This window comes from Eublepharis macularius, chromosome 7 (assembly GCF_028583425.1).
Source record: "Eublepharis macularius isolate TG4126 chromosome 7, MPM_Emac_v1.0, whole genome shotgun sequence".
Lineage (NCBI taxonomy): Eukaryota > Metazoa > Chordata > Lepidosauria > Squamata > Eublepharidae > Eublepharis > Eublepharis macularius.
The window spans coordinates 134,721,991-134,739,433 of NC_072796.1; the positions used below are offsets into that span (position 1 = coordinate 134,721,991).

At 44.8% G+C, this 17,443-nt stretch overlaps 1 protein-coding gene across 1 annotated transcript in view; it reads right to left on the reverse strand.

Moving 5' to 3' along the window:
• COL22A1 (collagen type XXII alpha 1 chain) overlaps nt 1-17,443 on the reverse strand; it is a 264,138-nt gene that overhangs the window by 165,013 nt on the left and 81,682 nt on the right. The gene's annotated exons all lie outside the window — the stretch shown is intronic.

A 17,443-nucleotide genomic window follows, 5' to 3' on the forward strand; every position in this document is an offset into this window, starting at 1 on the left:
CACAAGACAAGTTGTCTGGCCAGGCAGAATGGTTCCCAACTAGACATGGGCACCAACAGAAAAAAACCCGAACATGATGTTCGTTGTCCGTTGCCATCCACGAACAATGAACAATAAACCTTGTCGAACATGACCTGTTCACAAACATGTTCATTGTTCATGGGGGCCAGCAGGCTCTCCTCCAGCCATCAAGATCCCTATCGCACCACTCCCAGAAACTCTACCTAAGCAGACAGGAGGAAATGTACCAATAATAAATAATAGCTTGGCCCCAGAGCCTGGCAGCAGCCCTGGAACCTGAAGGGGTAGATCCCTATTGCACCACTCCCAGAAACCTTACCTGAGCAGGCAGCAGGAAAGGTACTAGTAATAAATAATAGCTTGGCCCAGACCCTGGCAGCAGCCCTGGAACTTGAAGCGGTAGATCGCTATCCCACCACAACCAAAGAAAACTCAAGCTCCAATGCACTCTCACTGTCTCTCTCTCAAAATGCCAACAGCAACTGTCTCTTCCTCACTGTCTACAAAACCAGAGCTGGGAGCCCCCCTCCTCCCTGCTCTTTTATTCCTTGTGACAAATTTGGAGCGCCACACTTGAAAGGAAGACCTGCCTATCAAGCTAAATTGGGCTTAGATTGGAGTTTCAGCATGAGTTCAGACAGAGATCAGGCAGTCCCTGCCTTCGGTTGTCAAGGGAATTGATTGCAGGTGCCAGATTGTCTGTCTTCAGGGATCTGATAGCCGCTCCTATCCAGTGATTGCAGGTCATCAATCACCATTTTTGCCCATAATTCTGCCTAGATATGCACATGCTCTCTCCTCCCCTTTCAATGAGACACTGGCAATCCTCACTGCTGCTTCCATGAAGCGTCCTCCAGGACTGGTAAATATTGCCCTTCTCCAAATCTGTCTCACTGTTCCTCATTGATTTCCTAATTAGCCTTATTTGTGTTGCATGTGTGTGTGTTTTGTGCAATTTCTTTTTACTGCTCCTTTAATGAAAACCTTTCCTTTTTATTTTTTTATTTGTTTTTTTCATTTTTATTGTGGAAAAGTTAAAAGATAGAGCAGAAGAGAGAAAGTAAAACATAACAAAGACTACTACAAAGAGCCAAGAGTGGCCTACATAACAATCTACAGCGTAAAAACAGTAAAGAACATAATAGGCATATTATTAATTCATTACAGTTTTTTGCTTACAAGACTTCCTCCTTTATTATCAATCTGCTTGTGATCTCATTAATATCTTTTTTCCGTGTCTCATCTTGATATCTCAGAATTTTATTCTTAAAAATCAAAACCACAAAATATTAATTCATTTTTCTTCATTTCTCATAGACAAGTCTGTAAAGGGTTTCCAATTTGCCATGAATATAGAGGGTATTTTCTGTCCAATTAAACCATTCTTGTTTATTAGGGAGTCCTCTAAGAGAATGATCCTGGTATACATTGGTGGAGAACCTGCTAGTTACCCCCTCTCTCTGCGTCCCCTTGTGTGCTAAATAGAAAAGAGTCCAGTAGCACCTTTAAGACTAACCAACTTTACTGTAGCATAAGCTTTCGAGAATCACAGCTCTCTTTGGCATGCATCTGATGAAGAGAACTGTGAGTCTCGAAAGCTTATGCTACAGTAAAGTTGGTTAGTCTTAAAGGTGCTACTGGACTCTTTTCTATTTTGCCACTACAGACTAACACGGCTAACTCCTCTGGATCCTTGTATGCTAATTCTCCCAGCTCTCAAGGAGACTCCCCCATTTGGGTAACACATACCTGGGTCTTAAAGCAGCTGGCAAGGTAATTTCCAAGTAATTTGCCCTATGTGGGACAAATCTTTTACCCTTCTTCAGCCTTGATCCATATCAGCATCCTTTTACAGATCTTCCTTCCTTCCTTCCTTCCTTCCTTCCTTCCTTCCTTCCTTCCTTCCTTCCTTCCTTTCTGGCAAGTCTAAGTCTACTGCGTGGCTTACCCTAAGGACTGTAGGTTATTGGGTGGGGAGGGGGCATCCCTCAACATGCTAGAGGCAAAAAGACATGAGTCTCCTTTTCAGTTTTCAGGAACCAGACTACCGAATATATTATAAATGGATGTGATTCTTGGTAGAAGGGTGGGAGAAAAAACATAAAAATATCTTCATGATGGAGTGAAGGGTTCAACAATAGTTGTTCACAGCCTAGGGTTGCCAGTCCCCCAGTGGGTGCAGGGGATTCCCCCACTCACAGCCTTCTTCCCCCCCCCTTACCTGGCCAGCGGGGGGAAAGGTGCGAGAACAGGTCTCCCGGGGAGTCCTACCAGCGCGATGACATCACTCCTAGTCATCATGGAGGTCCTGGGAGTGCTCCCAGGCTTTGCCCTGGGTCAATTTAACCCATTTGGGGACACAAATCCGCCTGGCATGAAGCTCAGGAGCACTTCTGGGACTTGCACGATGACATCACTAGTAACATCATCACACCACGCCAGGAGAGCATGCAAGCTTTGTGTGCGTGTGAATATGTTCAAAAAGCTAAGTGTCTGGTCTCTCTCCCACCTTTGCTGGGAGGGTAATAAAACATGGCATCCCTATTGCAGCCATACTGGTCCAAAATCCAAATCCAAACCACAATCCATTTTATTGGGAGTCGCTGCGGGGATAGAAAATAATACGCAGCAGAATTTTTCTTCAGGCTGGATGCTACAAATGAAAATAATTACAAAAAAAGAAGTGAGAAGAGAAAAAGATATTCGTGGCCGTAGTTTTAAAGGCCTTCTCTCACCAACAACACTATGCATAATGTCAGGCAAGAAGATACACATCTCTCAGCAAGAGAGAGGGGAAAAAATGGTGTTTCGGCATTGGAACTAGAGAGGTCAGTACACTTTCCTTGAGGTTTCTGAGACTGAGTGAGATATAAAGATGGTTGTTAAGGCAAAAAGTAATGGGTTTCCCTAATTGTAGTAGCAATTTTGGAGATAAATTTAAAGTAATGCATGAGAAGATGTAAAATCAAAGAAAGCCAAATTGGGTAATTTTACCTAATGTTGTGGGTTAATTCCCAAAAGCACAGTCCCTGGCTTAGTTGATGCATTCATTTCTTGTGGCTAAATCCAGGTATTTCCAAACAAGAAAAAAAGTTGTTTTCAGCCATTCGGCTGCAAAATCCAAATCCACAGGTAACACAGTGATAGGGTTGCCGGGTCCCCTGACCCCCTGGGCAGGAGGTTGGAGGCTTGGCAACTACTTTACCTATTCCCCCTTTGCACATGTGCACTGCACATGTGCATCCCCGGCCTGTAACAGGTGACATCATCATGCAGGTCACGTATCACCCTGGGAGCGCTCCCATGCTCCCCAGGGGTGAAATCGGGGGGTGGGGAGCGTGGGAGTAGGGTCCCCCACACCCGGTGAGAGACTGGCATCCCTACACAGTGAAGATTATTGGGCTAAAGCTTCTTACTAAATCAATGAATATCCACACCAAATCGAATGAAATACAAGAAATTGGAAATGATCAGAACATATTGCAATGCAATATAATTTCAGAAGTTTGCCAGTACTTGTAATTTCATGTGAAAGCAGTAAGAGCATGGGACTCTAATTTGGAGAACTGAGTCTGATTCCTCCTCTTGAAGCCAGCTGGGTGACCTTAGGTCAGTCACAGCTTCTAGCTCTCTCAGCCCCACCCACCTCACAGGGTGTTTTGTTGTGGGGATAATAACAACATACTTTGTAAACCACTCTGATTGTTAAGTCAACCTGTAGGGCAGTATATAAATTGAATATTGTTGCTGTTGTTGTTAATAATGATAATATATTGACATGATGATGTTGTTGATGATGATGATGATGATTATAAAGCAGCCATGCTTTCTCATCCTGTGATATAAATCTCCAGTCCCAACAGCTCAAAATTACTCATATTGTAGCAACTGGAAGGTGCAGCATGAATGCTCTGCCAAAACTTTGCTTGCATTTAGAGGCCAGGTTTCGGTAGCCTGCCTTGCAGGTATTTCCTCTGATTCAAACCACTTTTAAAACTTTTTTTCTTAAAAATTCAGCCAATCAACCAAGGAATTTGTTCCTGCCCTGTGCCATGCAGCTTAACCCCAAGAAAGACCGAGGAAATGACTTCAATGGCAGATTTTTGTGACATATTGCCAATGACCTGGATTGTTTTTCTGAAGCGCACCCAATTGTATTGCTTGCTACTGCTCTGAACGTTCTCTGCTGCTAATAGAAAACCTCCATAGAAATTGTATAATAGCAGATGCCACCTGGTGAGATGTACTTGCCCTCTCTCCCCTGGCAGATAAGGGGAAAGGGCAGTTTCTGAGAAACAGATAATACCAATTGGTCAGAAAGCCAATTAGAATGGAGCGATGCTACTGATGTTTGCAGTTTGTGGGCTTGAAATAGAAACATTGTCTATTCAAAATCCTCACTTCCAACAACCTGTGTGAGATAGTTCAAGGGAAGCCTTGTTCATTTGTCTGTAGCAGTGGAAAAGAGCAAGAGTCCTGTAGCAGCTAGAAGACTAACAAAATTTGTGGTAGGGTATGAACTTTCGTGAGTCACAGCTCACTTCTTCAGATACCTGTGGGAAACTGAGAGGTGGGGTTTCTCATAGAATTTGGAGAGGATCCTAGAACATCATGCCGATGTAATGATGTCACTTCCTGTTTGGCACTGAAAGAGATGTAGCACCGACCCCATACACAGACACAACCCACCATCCTGCCAAGCAGTGGAAGGGACCGTAAGAAGTCTCCTGCCACAGTTGCAGACCTCTGACCCAAGATGAGCACAGCAACACGAGAGTTCTTCTGTGGTTTGGACTGCAATTTGGACCACACAATTACCTGTTTGTGGTTGCAGCTGTGGCATAAAAGGAACAGGAACAACAGGGAAGAATGATGTGGTGTATTACTGGGGTCTTGAATACTGTTCTCAGCAGTGTCCTAGGCACCATAAGTCCTAGGGACTTTAGCTCTTAAGGTGCCTCATGTTAGTTCTGGGGATATTTCGCATGGCTCCTACAGGGACCTCTTAGCACCAGGGACATTACAACAGCAGTGTTCAAGATATCGACGTTTACACAGAGGAAAAGGGAGAGAAAGACCTTCCCTTCTTCCATCACCACCTACAGCGTGGTAAACAAGTGGGCGATCATAGGATAGGTCAGGAGTGGAACTTAGATGGTGTTTGGTTCTTCTTATGACATTGCTAGAGTAGATCAGGATTTCCAAAGTTCAGAATTGGGGTTAAAAAAAACCCTGAGCTATTTTCTCAGTCAAGTCTTAAAACAGCCATTCAGATTGAATGTATGAGTTTCCATTTCCACTATTTTCCATTTCCTTATGCTGATTTTTTGGATTAAAATACATTTTAATGTGATGCTCTTTAATCAAACAGCAATTAAGTGGAATATAGCATATAAATGGTCTAATTATGGCATGAAAGTGCCATGAAACAAACTGGGAACGCCATCAACAGTAATGGGTGGAATGTAAAAACTTGTAATGACGTAAACTTACCATCCCACCCCCTACTGGTGGGGGGAAATCCAGTTGCAAAATCGAGTTGCAAACGATCGCTAAAGTGCATTATCCAACATGTGCGAAAGCAGCCTAAAATTTCATTGAAATGTTTTGATGTTGCCACCTTTGGGGACACTTTGTTGGAAAGGTGGTCTAGAAATGTTTTAAATAAATCAACAGTGCAAGCGGAAAATTTGCAGCCTTTCAAACAAGTTAATTATCCTTATGGATATACGCTTCATGCATCGGAGGAAGTAAGCTCTGACTCACAGAAGTTTAGGGAGGGAATAAATGTTGTTAGTCTCTACAGTGTCACTGGATTCCTGGTTTTATTTTCCTCCCCTTCAAGAATCCGTGGGCTGCCAATATAACATACATATAACCCTTGGAGAATGTTATAATTAGGGAGTGACTCACTGGCATCTTTGGAATCCAATATCCTTCCCTGCCGACCGCAGGCCAACAGAGAGGCACTGACAGGCAATCACAGCCATCTCTGACTCTAATTGTAGGCTATTAGGTTCGAGTGACTTGCCCAGCAGCCACAGTGTCGCAGGGCCCCAACTGTCCTATAATTGCTATAAATAAGAAGACAGGCCTAGAGCCCGTCAGTTGCCTTTCTGATTTGCCTGCCTGCCGGGAAAGAGAACTCTCTTCCTTGCAGCCCTTTCCAGAGCGTACCACACCAGATGTAATCAGAGGAACAGCATGTTTGAAAGTTCCCTTGGATTTCTGTTTTTTAAAAAAGAACTCTCCTTGTACTGTGAAAATCAGAGAGGAGACTAGGCTAAAGTTGTACCCAACGTGCTAGCTTGCCTGAAGGGGATAAATAATAAACACCATTGATAGGCTTACAAGAAGCGTCTCTGCATGCATTTTACAAAGAAATCAATGGTTGGGCACCTAGATTTGGATTAAAAAGCGGGATCCAATAAATGGATTTAAGTCTTGGTCTTTTTGTTGTGTTTGATGGTGCTCTACTAATCTGATGGGGTGGACAAAGTAAGTAAGTTGTAGAAATTTGAGGGGTACTAGGGTGGACAACTTCTAGGGTTGCCAGCTCCAAGTTGGGAAATTCCTGGAGATCTAGGGGGTGAAACCTGGAGAAAGTGGGGTTTGGGGAGGGAAAAGACCTTGGCATGGCATAAGTCCATAGAGTCCACCCCCAAAAGCATCCATTTTCTCCAGGTGAACTGATCTCTGTGGCCTGGAGACCAGTTGTAATTCTAGATCTCCAGCCACTACCTGGAGGCTGGCAACCCTAGCAACTTCTAAGTAGGGCCTGGAGATGTCCCAGAATTGCAACTCATCTCCAGATTACAGGGATCAATTCACCTGGAGAACATGGCAGTTTTGGAGGGTGTATTTTATGGCATTATGGCCAGCTGAGGTCTTTTTCTTCTCCAAATACCACCTTTCCCAGGCCCCATCCCATATTCTCCAGGGATTTCCCAACTTGAAATTAGCAACTCTAAGTTTCACTGAACATGTCACCAAGAACAATAATCCAATTAGTATTCACCTTATTCTTGGAAGTCTCACCCATGCATCCAGGGAAAAGAAAATGCATAATTTCCAGTTTTTTTAAAAAAAAAACTTCTGGACTCTAATAGTGCTCTTACAGAGATGCCCAATCTAAAATTCCAATCATTGCTTTATTGTAGTGGAGGTTCTAGATGGCACTGGAATCCGTTGCTATTATACACAGGGATGCCAACCTCTAGGTAAGGCCTGGAGATCTCCTGGAATTACAACTTGCCTCCAGACCACCGAGATCAGTTCCCCTGGAGGAAGTTGTTGCTTTGAGGGGAGGGCTCGATGGTATCATACACTGCTGATGTCTCTCCCTTCCCTAAACCCCATTATGCCCAAGACCCACCCCCAATGCTCTAGGGATTTCCCAATTCGGTGTCCACAGCCCTTACGGATTACATTGAAAGGAACAGCAAAGAGGCTCGATTTATTTCCCCTCCCATTTTTGCCACTCCCAACATTGACCTTTTGCCCCGTTTTCAGCTTTGCCAAGATTGCCAGCCTCCAGGTGGGGCCTGCAGATCTCCCAGAATTACAACTGATCCCCAGACTACGGAAATCAGTTCCCCCGGAGAAAATGGCTGCTGTTCCACCAGGCGTTTGGTTGATGCTGGGTAGGGCCCCCGCTGGCTGAATAGAATTAGAATGGGGCCCTCCCTATCAGAGCATCCACCTCCAAAACCTTTCCGTTTAAGAAATTTTTCAGTGATGGTTGGATGAAGGATCCAATTACATACTTTGTGCCATTGAAATTGTGTACCTGTAATTTTAAATTTTAAATAGGTATTTATTGTGCTTTTAAATTGAGAAACTGTGAATGTTTGACGTTGATGAATGTAATCCGCCCTGAGCCTGCCAGTGCGGGGAGGGCAGAATAGAAATTAAAATAAATAAATGTGGTGGGTGGACTCTATGGCATTATACCTGCTGAGATCCCTACGCTGTCAAAACACTAACCTTCCCAAGCTCAAGCCCTAAATCTCCAGGAATTTCCCAACCAGAATTGGCAACCCTAAGCATTACTCACTGTTTACATTCCTGTACTGGGTTAATCCGAGCTGCACAGCTGTATATTGGTTTGAAAACACTACATGTGCCAGGAGGGCTGCCACGCAATGTAATATCACTAACACTGACTCAGACTAGCTGTTATGGACTCCTCTGTTGTCAGGTCTGGGTCTTGATGCATCCACAATAAAAATAAATAATAATTGCGGAAACTTCTGAGAATTTGTGTTTGTTTTCCTCCACTTGAACTCGATTTTTCTTCCCTTGGCTATTGCAAAGTGTAAATGGCAAGAGGAAAGGTCAGCGCTTCCTTCATGCGGCACTGCACAATTATTTACTTAGACATACAAGAGTCCTCCGCAAAATTATATCTGCCTCTACACTGTTGCCCTTGAGACCAACCTGAAACACAGTCTTCGCAAACAGGTCAGTCAGTGCCTTCCCATTTCACTTGGCCTTCTGAATCACATTTTTTTTCTTATTTATTGCTCTTTTTAAAATATTGCTTCAGGGCAGAGATGGGAATGCATGAGAAACCCTTGAGAAATTTTACCCGAGAAAGGGCAGCCTCAGATTTGCTACACATTTCGTATTAGGAAAAATCAGCTGGCTTTGGGATATGTGGAACCCATGGAGAAGTGTCACATGGCATTCAAACTCATTTGGGTCACTTCATCAGGGTTTTTTTTAATCAACTGTAGACCCCCCCCCCATCCCCACCCTGTCACATACTCACACACCCTTCACTATGAATTCTGTGTTGAGCGAAATCAGGAAACAAGCTAAAATAATGTGGAAATTCCAGCAAGAAGTGTTATCCTCCTTATTAAAAGTCAAAAATTTGCTTTCAGCTGCATTCATTGAAATAGGAGGAACAAGTCAACAGTTTGACTTCAGTTCTTGCAGTTGGTAAACTGGGATTCTTGCTAACACTGCTCTTCCTCATCTTTGTGGTCGCTTGTACATGACCAACGGAACCTAGAACTCCATCGTTTACCAGTGAATGCAAGTTTCCAGCTCTGTTTGAGCTGAAAAATATGAATGTGGAAGCAGTGGGGCATTAGGAGGGAGAAGAACTAGGTGGCAAAGATGCTTAAGCGTTTCACCTACCCATTACTAGCCCACCTAGGTTGCCAAGCCAACAGAAGGGTTGAGTGTGGTTACATGGGGGTGGTGTCATAGACATGATGATGTCGCTTCCAGGAAAAACCCAGAGGAGATGGCAGGTAGCTCTAAGAATCACTGGAAACTCCATGATAATCATAGAGTTTCTCACAATTACTAGAGCTACCTGCTGGCACTTGTCCAGAGTGACATTGTCATACCTGTGATGCTGTGGGGTTTTTTTGTCCCTACTCCACAATGGGAGGTCAGGGTGGGGTGTACCCTACCCCATAGGGAGCTTGGCTGTCCTATGCACACTACAAACTCCTGTCTGGCTACTAACCTCCCCCACACCACACCAGCAAGCCAATCTTTCATTTCTGATTATGGAATTTGGTTGAGGAGGGAAAGAGACTCAGAAAGGAACTATATGGCAAAAATGGTGGGCTAAAGAAGGATGAAGCAATTTCACACTGTCCACATTGCCCTTGCAAATAAATGCGCGCGCGCGCACGCACACACACACACACACACACACACACCTTCTACAAACACTAGAGGTGTGCATTTGAAAGTACCTGATCAAAATCTGAATCAAGCACACCTAATTTTGCCAACCTCCAGGTGGGGTCTACAGATCTCCTGAAATTACAACTTATTCCCAGACCACACAAATCAGTTCTCTGGGTAGTATCTATTACATGATACTAGGGTTTCCAGCCTCCAGGTAGTGGCTGGAGATCTCCCGAAATTACAACTGGTCTCCAGGCTACAGAGATCAGTTCACCTGGAGAAAATGGCTACTTTTTGGGGTGGACTCTATAGAATTATGCCATGCCAAGGTCCTTTCCCTCCTCAAACTCTACTTTCACCAGGTTTCTCCAGGTTTAACCCTCCAGATCTCCAGGAATTTCCCAACTTGGAGCTGGCAACCCTACATGATACCTCCCTGACGTTCCTCCACTCCTTAAGGTCTACCCTCTGAAGACTCCACCCCCAGGAATTTCCCATCCCAGAGTTAGCAACCATAAGCACACCCTGTTGGTTAACGTCAAAAGGGAGACTTGTCCAAAATGAAATTCCCCCCACGTTGGGTCAAACAAAGTAGACCAGTTGTCTGGAGATGCCAGGATGTCTGTAACTACAATCTGCTTTCAGTTTCCGTTCTCCAACAATGTTCTTAAGTTTCTGTTTCCCCAAGATAACAAAGGGATGGGGATACATGCCTGAGAGGTTAGCTAAAACATTTAGCCCAGGTTTTCAGTCACTCTAATTGCCATTTCTGAGCACAGTATTTCCCCCAATCACATTACAGGCTCAATTGGCTTAGGAAGGGAGCATGTAACACGGGCATGGAGATTTTTATTTTACAGCAAAAACATCATATGCGTGAATGGAGACAAAGCCCACACTCTGCCATGTTTTATTTTGCCATGTGAAGTATTTAATTTTAATCAAGTGAACCTATGTTCCTCAGTGGATCATAGGAAGTTTGTGCTAGGCAGGGGTGGAACAAAATATATGGTTTCCAGGCATGGCTTGGAAATTTGTGGGAAACCAAGGGAGGCAGGAACATCGGGGTGGGGGGAATGGTTATCCCGGAAATGACATCACAGCTTTCTAGAAATTGCCAAAAACTCTATAGTAAAACCACAGTGTTTCCGGCAATTCTTAGAGAGGACTAGCATCACTTCCAGGTTTTCACAAGAAGTGACATCATACCACTGACCTGATGACCAATTTTTTTAATCTCCCACAGCCACTCTGACATGTGGCAAGAAATGTGAGGTGATCCTCTACCAGGGGACTTGTAACAAAATACGTTGAAACAAATTCACCTAGAACAGGGGAAGTATGGATGTTTAACACTTGGCCATTTCTGTTTTTAAAAAGACCCCCAACCCAGAAAAGGACCCCTACAACAAGAAAGATGGGGTAAAAACTCCACCACCACTAACCATGTCTGTCTCCCTGTGCTTTTACTCTTCAAGAGAAAATTTTAATAACCTATAAACCTTATTTTTGAGACTGAGGATCTCTTGAGCAAGGGCCACAGCAACGGAGAATTTCATCCCACTTGGGAACATGTGAGAATACATGTGAGAATACGTTCCTCTTTGGAACCAATTTAAACATCACATGGAAAAACAACCCTGAATAAGAACTTGAACAAAGACGTAAATGAAATAAGCTGAGCCCACAAACTTCAGAGCACATCCCCAGGAAACATAGGACTGGTTTCTACAAGTACCACTGCTAGTGAGTCTGTAGGCTGGAAACTTTTGGTTGTATGTATTGAAAACAAAATGGTAGCAAACTCCATCTCCCAGCCAAGGTTTGGATTCAATTTATGGGTCCCGTGGAGTTTTCATTTCCTGCATCATTAATCCCAGGGCTTTTTTTCTGGGAAAAGAGGTGGTGGAACTCACTGTGTTGCCCTCGGAGAAAATGATCACATGGCTGGTAGCCCCGCCCCCTGATCTCCAGACAGAGGGGAGTTTAGATTGCCCTCCGCATCACTTGGGGGTGTGGAGGGCAATCTAAACTCCCCTCTGTCTGGAGATCAGGGGGCGGGGCCACCAGCCATGTGACCATTTTCAAGAGGTTCCGGAACTCCGTTCCACTGTGTTCCAGCTGGGAAAAAGCCCTGATTAATCACGTGATAAACACACCCTTCATGACACTTTTGGTCACTATTTCCCAATGAAAGCCCAAATGTGTAAAACAAAATAAAATGATCAATGATCAGAAGCCCTGGCTTCGCAGGGAAGCAGCATGATAAAAACGCTATTAAGTTGCTGTTCCAAGAACTTTTACAACTGTCGATCCACCCATTGACTATGGATAGCTTTATTTATTTATTTATTTTAACTCGGTATCCAGGGAAAGAAACAAAGCCTTGCTAAATGGCTGCCTTCTGCCATGTATTTGACCAGGTGCATCACATCATCCTTCATCCGTTAAGTGGAAATATGGCATATTGATCAACTGCCTGGGACAAGTGAAAGAGAGAGATGAGCAAAAGCAAAAAATAAAATGTTAGCATGCAAGTAGAATTGTTGGCCAATTAGAAAATAACGATGGCAGCAGCGACTGACATTAAAACAAAATGATTTCTATTTCCTTGTATGTATATGTTGAGAACAAGGGGTGTGCAAGCCAAAAATTTTCGGCTATAGCCGAAAGTAGAAAGCCGAAAGAAGATTCTCTATCGTTAAAGCCGAAAGCCGAAACAAGAATCTCTTTCGGCTTTCGGCATTCTTTCGGCATTATTTCGGCATTCTATCGGCTTTTTTCTATGGGAAAATGCCTCCATCTTCCAGGACGCCTGGAGGAGGCATTTTCCCACCGAATAAGCCCAAAATTGGTGGGGACCTTCCTCTAACCCTTCTCTAACAACCACCCAAGTTTCAGACAGATTGAACTTTGGGGGGCCATGTTATGGCCCCCCAAAGCAGGTCCCCCCATCCTCCCATAAGAAAGCGAAGGAGCAGCATATAGTTAGCATGCTGCTGCTCATCTTTCTTCATTATTTCCTATGGGGAAAAAATGAAGAGGCAGGCTTCCTTTGCCAGGGGTGGCATTTTGCATGCAAAATGCCCCCTTACCCTCAGGGGCCCTTCCCCCACCCCTCCTCCCACCCCCCACCAAGGCTCAGCCTGCTCCCACTTGGGGGGGCCATTTCATGGCCTCCCCAAGTAGGTGCTCTAATCTCTACCACTGACAGCTGGGGGAGGCTTGTGTTGCCAGGGGTGGCATTTTGCATGCAAAATGTCCCCCAACCCTCTGGGGCCCTTCTCCCACCCCTCCTCCCACCCCCCACCAAGGCTCAGCCTGCTCCCACTTGGGGGGGCCATTTCATGGCCTCCCCAAGTAGGTGCTCTGCTCTCATCTCTACCACTGACAGCTGGGGGAGGCTTGTCTTGCCAGGGGTGGCATTTTGCATGCAAAATGCCCCCCAGCCCTCAGGGGCCCTTCTCCCACCCTTCCTCCCACCCCCCACCAAGGCTCAGACTGCTCCCACTTGGGGGGGCCATTTCATGGCCTCCCCAAGTAGGTCCTCTCAGCCCCTAAAGTCCACCCCTTACAGCCCCACACAAACCCAATTCCCCCCCAGCTGCCACACACAGACCCAAATCCCCACATTAGCCCCTCACAGACCCAAATCCACCCCCACCTGCCCCACACCCATAACCCCAGGAACAGGCTGGCAAAGGCCAGCCCTCTCCCTTTGTTCCCTATGCTGGGAACTTCTAAACTCTCTTTCCCTGGGCAATTCTGCACAGCCCAGGGGTGCCACAATGGTGGGCACACTTCTGAGTGCCAGCTGGTCCCTGTGAAAGAGCACCTGAACCACAGACACCCTCCCTCAAATTCCCCCACCACCTACAGAGATGGCTGGCCGGCCAGCCCCATTGTTCCCTATGATGGGAACCAACTGCACAACAAAGAATAAAACAAGAACAACACAAAATAAAGTTTTAAAAAAATTATTTTCTCCCTTTCAAAGTACAAGTAGGCAAAGCATTATGACACATTACACCAGCAGTCCCCCACACAGAAAAATTAAAACAAAACTCACTTAACATCAGAGAATCACAAAACACGATTCCTGTCAAAAACACTTTATTTCTTGAACAGCTTTAGGTTACACAGCAGGGGGGAACACCAAAGGGCATGGCAGCACTATCTTACACAAAAATAACACAACTCACTTAACATCAGAGAATCAAAAAAGCACAATTCCTGTCAAAAACACTTTATTTCTTGAACAGCTTTAGGCTACACAGCAGGGGGGGAACACCAAAGGGCATGGAAGCAGTATCTTACACAAAAATAACACAACTCACTTCACATTAAAGAATCACCCCAAAAAATTGCTGTCAAAAGCACTTTATTTCTGTAACTGCTTTAGGTTACACAGTAGGAAGGCACCACAGAGCAGGAAAGCAGTGTACTACACAAAAATAACACAACTCACTTCACATCAGAGAATCACACAAACACAATTGCTGTCAAAAACGGTGAAGTGGGTTGTATTATTTTTTGTAGTACATTGCTATCATGCCCTGTTGTGCCCTCCTACTGTGTAACCTAAAGCTGTTCAAGAAATAAAGTGTTTTTGAAAGGAATTGTGCTTTTGTGATTCTCTGATGTTAAGTGAGTTGTGTTATTTTTGTGTAAGATAGTGCTGCCATGCCCTTTGGTGTTCCCCCCTGCTGTGTAACCTAAAGCTGTTCAAGAAATAAAGTGTTTTTGACAGGAATCGTGTTTTGTGATTCTCTGATATTAAGTGAGTTGTGTTATTTTTCTGTGTGGGGGACTGCTGGTGTAATGTGTCATAATGCTTTGCCTACTTGTACTTTGGAAGGGATAAAAAAAAATTTAAAACTTTATTTTGTGTTGTTCTTGTTTTATTCTTTGTTGTGCAGTTGGTTCCCATCATAGGGAACAATGGGGCTGGCTGGCCAGCCATCTCTGTAGGTGGTGGGGGAATTTGAGGGAGGGTGTCTGTGGTTCAGGTGCTCTTTCACAGGGACCAGCTGGCACTCAGAAGTGTGCCCACCATTGTGGCACCCCTGGGCTGTGCAGAATTGCCCAGGGAAAGAGAGTTTAGAAGTTCCCAGCATAGGGAACAAAGGGAGAGGGCTGGCCTTTGCCAGCCTGTTCCTGGGGTTATGGGTGTGGGGCAGATGGGGGTGGATTTGGGTCTGTGAGGGGCTAATGTGGGGATTTGGGTCTGTGTGTGGCAGCTGGGGGGGAATTGGGTTTGTGTGGGGCTGTAAGGGGTGGACTTTAGGGGCTGAGAGGACCTACTTGGGGAGGCCATGAAATGCCCCCCCAAGTGGGAGCAGTCTGAGTCTGGGTGGGGGGTGGGGGGAAGGGTGGGAGAAGGGCCCCTGAGGGCTGGGGGGCATTTTGCATGCAAAATGCCACCCCTGGCAACACAAGCCTCCCCCAGCTGTCAGTGGTAGAGATTAGAGCACCTACTTGGGGAGGCCATGAAATGGCCCCCCCAAGTGGGAGCAGGCTGAGCCTTGGTGGGGGGTGGGAGGAGGGGTGGGCGAAGGGCCCCTGAGGGTGAGGGGGCATTTTGCATTCAAAATGCCACCCCTGGCAAAGGAAGCCTGCTTCTTCATTTTTTCCCCATAGGAAATAATGAAGAAGATGAGTAGCAGCATGCTAACAATATGTTGCTCCTTCGCTTTCTTATGGGAGGATGGGGGGACCTGTTTGGGGGGCCATAACATGGCCCCCAAAGTCCAATCTGTCTGAACCTTGGGTGGTTGTTAGAGAAGAGTTAGAGGAAGGTCCCCACCAATTTTGGGCTTATTCGGTGGGAAAATGCCTCCCCCAGACGTCCGGGAAGACGGAGGCATTTTCCCATTGAAAAGCCGAAAGAAAGCCGAAAGAATCCCGAAACGTTTCCGCTTTTTTCTTTCGGCTACCCGAAACGTTTTGGCATTCCCCGAAACGTTTCGGCATTCCCCGAAAGAAGCCGAAACACTTTTGTTTCGGCATTCTTTCGGCATTCTGAATGCCGAAACGCACATCCCTATTGAGAACATATAAGCCATAAGAAAAGAAATAGTGCATAGCTATATATTATTTCTTTTGATCTTTATTCTTATGTAACCGACCCTCATTTTGCCTGTATTACTCTATGCACTGTTCATTACTCTCTTGTTGTTTATCATATTTAATAATGTAAAACTGTGCATGGTTTACCACATTTAAGGTTACTACAATACTGTCCGCTCTCTATTCTTCTTTTAATAAAATCTAAAATAATAATAAAAAAATTATTTCTATTTCTGAAGTCTATGATCCTTGCTCAGCTTTCAAGAGAAAAAAAAATGTACTTTCTTCAAGAGCAACTCAAGACATGATGGTGCAGACTGTGGTGGTCACACTAAAAGTGCAATCCTAAACAGAGTTACTCCAGTTTAAGCCTGTTGATTTCAGTGGGCTTAGACAGGAGTAACTCTACTTAAGATTGCACTGTAAATGTCCATGACGATCGTACTCCAGGAATGCATCTGTCCCCCTTGTGCCTTTTTATGTATCACCCCCCACTTGAGAAGAAAGGAATCTATGTCAGTGCACTAAACTGTTTGTATAAGGTATACCCTGTTCAACAATATAAGCAAGCAGGGCAGCTATGCCTCCCACCAACATCCCTTGTTGCTCACTACTGCTCTGAGTGGCAGTGAGAGAATCTTTTTTTTAAGCACTGGTTTCATATGCACCATTACATCCCTTCTACAGGAAAATGTAGCATAAGAGTTTCTCGAAATTCCTAGAGCTACCCAACATCACTTCCAGGTTTTCCCAAAAGTGACATCATGGTGCACATGATGCTGTGCCCCCATGAGCCCACGCCAAACTCCCATTGGTTGTCTGGCAGTTTCCCCCTAAATCTTCTCCAGTTTCAACCTCCAACTCTGCCCAGACTTAGAAACCTATTCCAGTTTGATGTAGTGGTTAAGAGTGGCAGGACTCTAATCTGGAGAACTGGGTTTGATTCCCCATTCCTCCTCTTGAAGCCAGCTGGGTGACCTTGGGTCAGTCACAGCTCTCTCAGAACTCTCTGAGCCCCATTCACTGAAAAGGGTGATTGTTGTGGGGATAATAAGCTGTCCTGAAGGGCGGTATATAAATCAAATGCTGTTGTTGTTATTCAGTCACAGTGACTTGCGGTCTTTACATCCTCTTCAAATCTTCAACTTACTTCAGACATCATGCCAAAACCATGGTTAAGGCAAGGATTATGGTTTGGGGTGATGTTTGAATCAATAAAATCATGGTTTGTGATTAGCTGGCAAACTCAAATCCAAAGCCACAGTTCAAAGTGTATTGTCCAACCCTGGTTTCTGCTGACTACAATCTGTTACAATGACTAAAAATGACAAAGCATAGTTGTGTTGGTCTATTATACCACCTCCAAGAATAGGTGTGAACCTACACAGTTGAATACAAAGAGGACAGAAAAGCAAAGTACCTCTAAATTATGGTTTTGTATCGAATATTTGTAAGTCCGAACCCTTGTTTGGGTTCTATGCCTCGGTCAGCACAAACCAAGGTCTGATGTGGTTTGAAATAAGCTGAATGATTTCAGGAACCTGCTATGATTAAGGATGTGAGAAATCACCCCCTGAAAAGACTGTTCTTGAATGTTTTGCCTCAGGGGAAAACAAATTGCTTGAATTTTGGAACATATGAAGCTGCATTCTACCAAGCCACACCCCTGGGCCATCTGGCTCAATGCTGCTGTCACTTA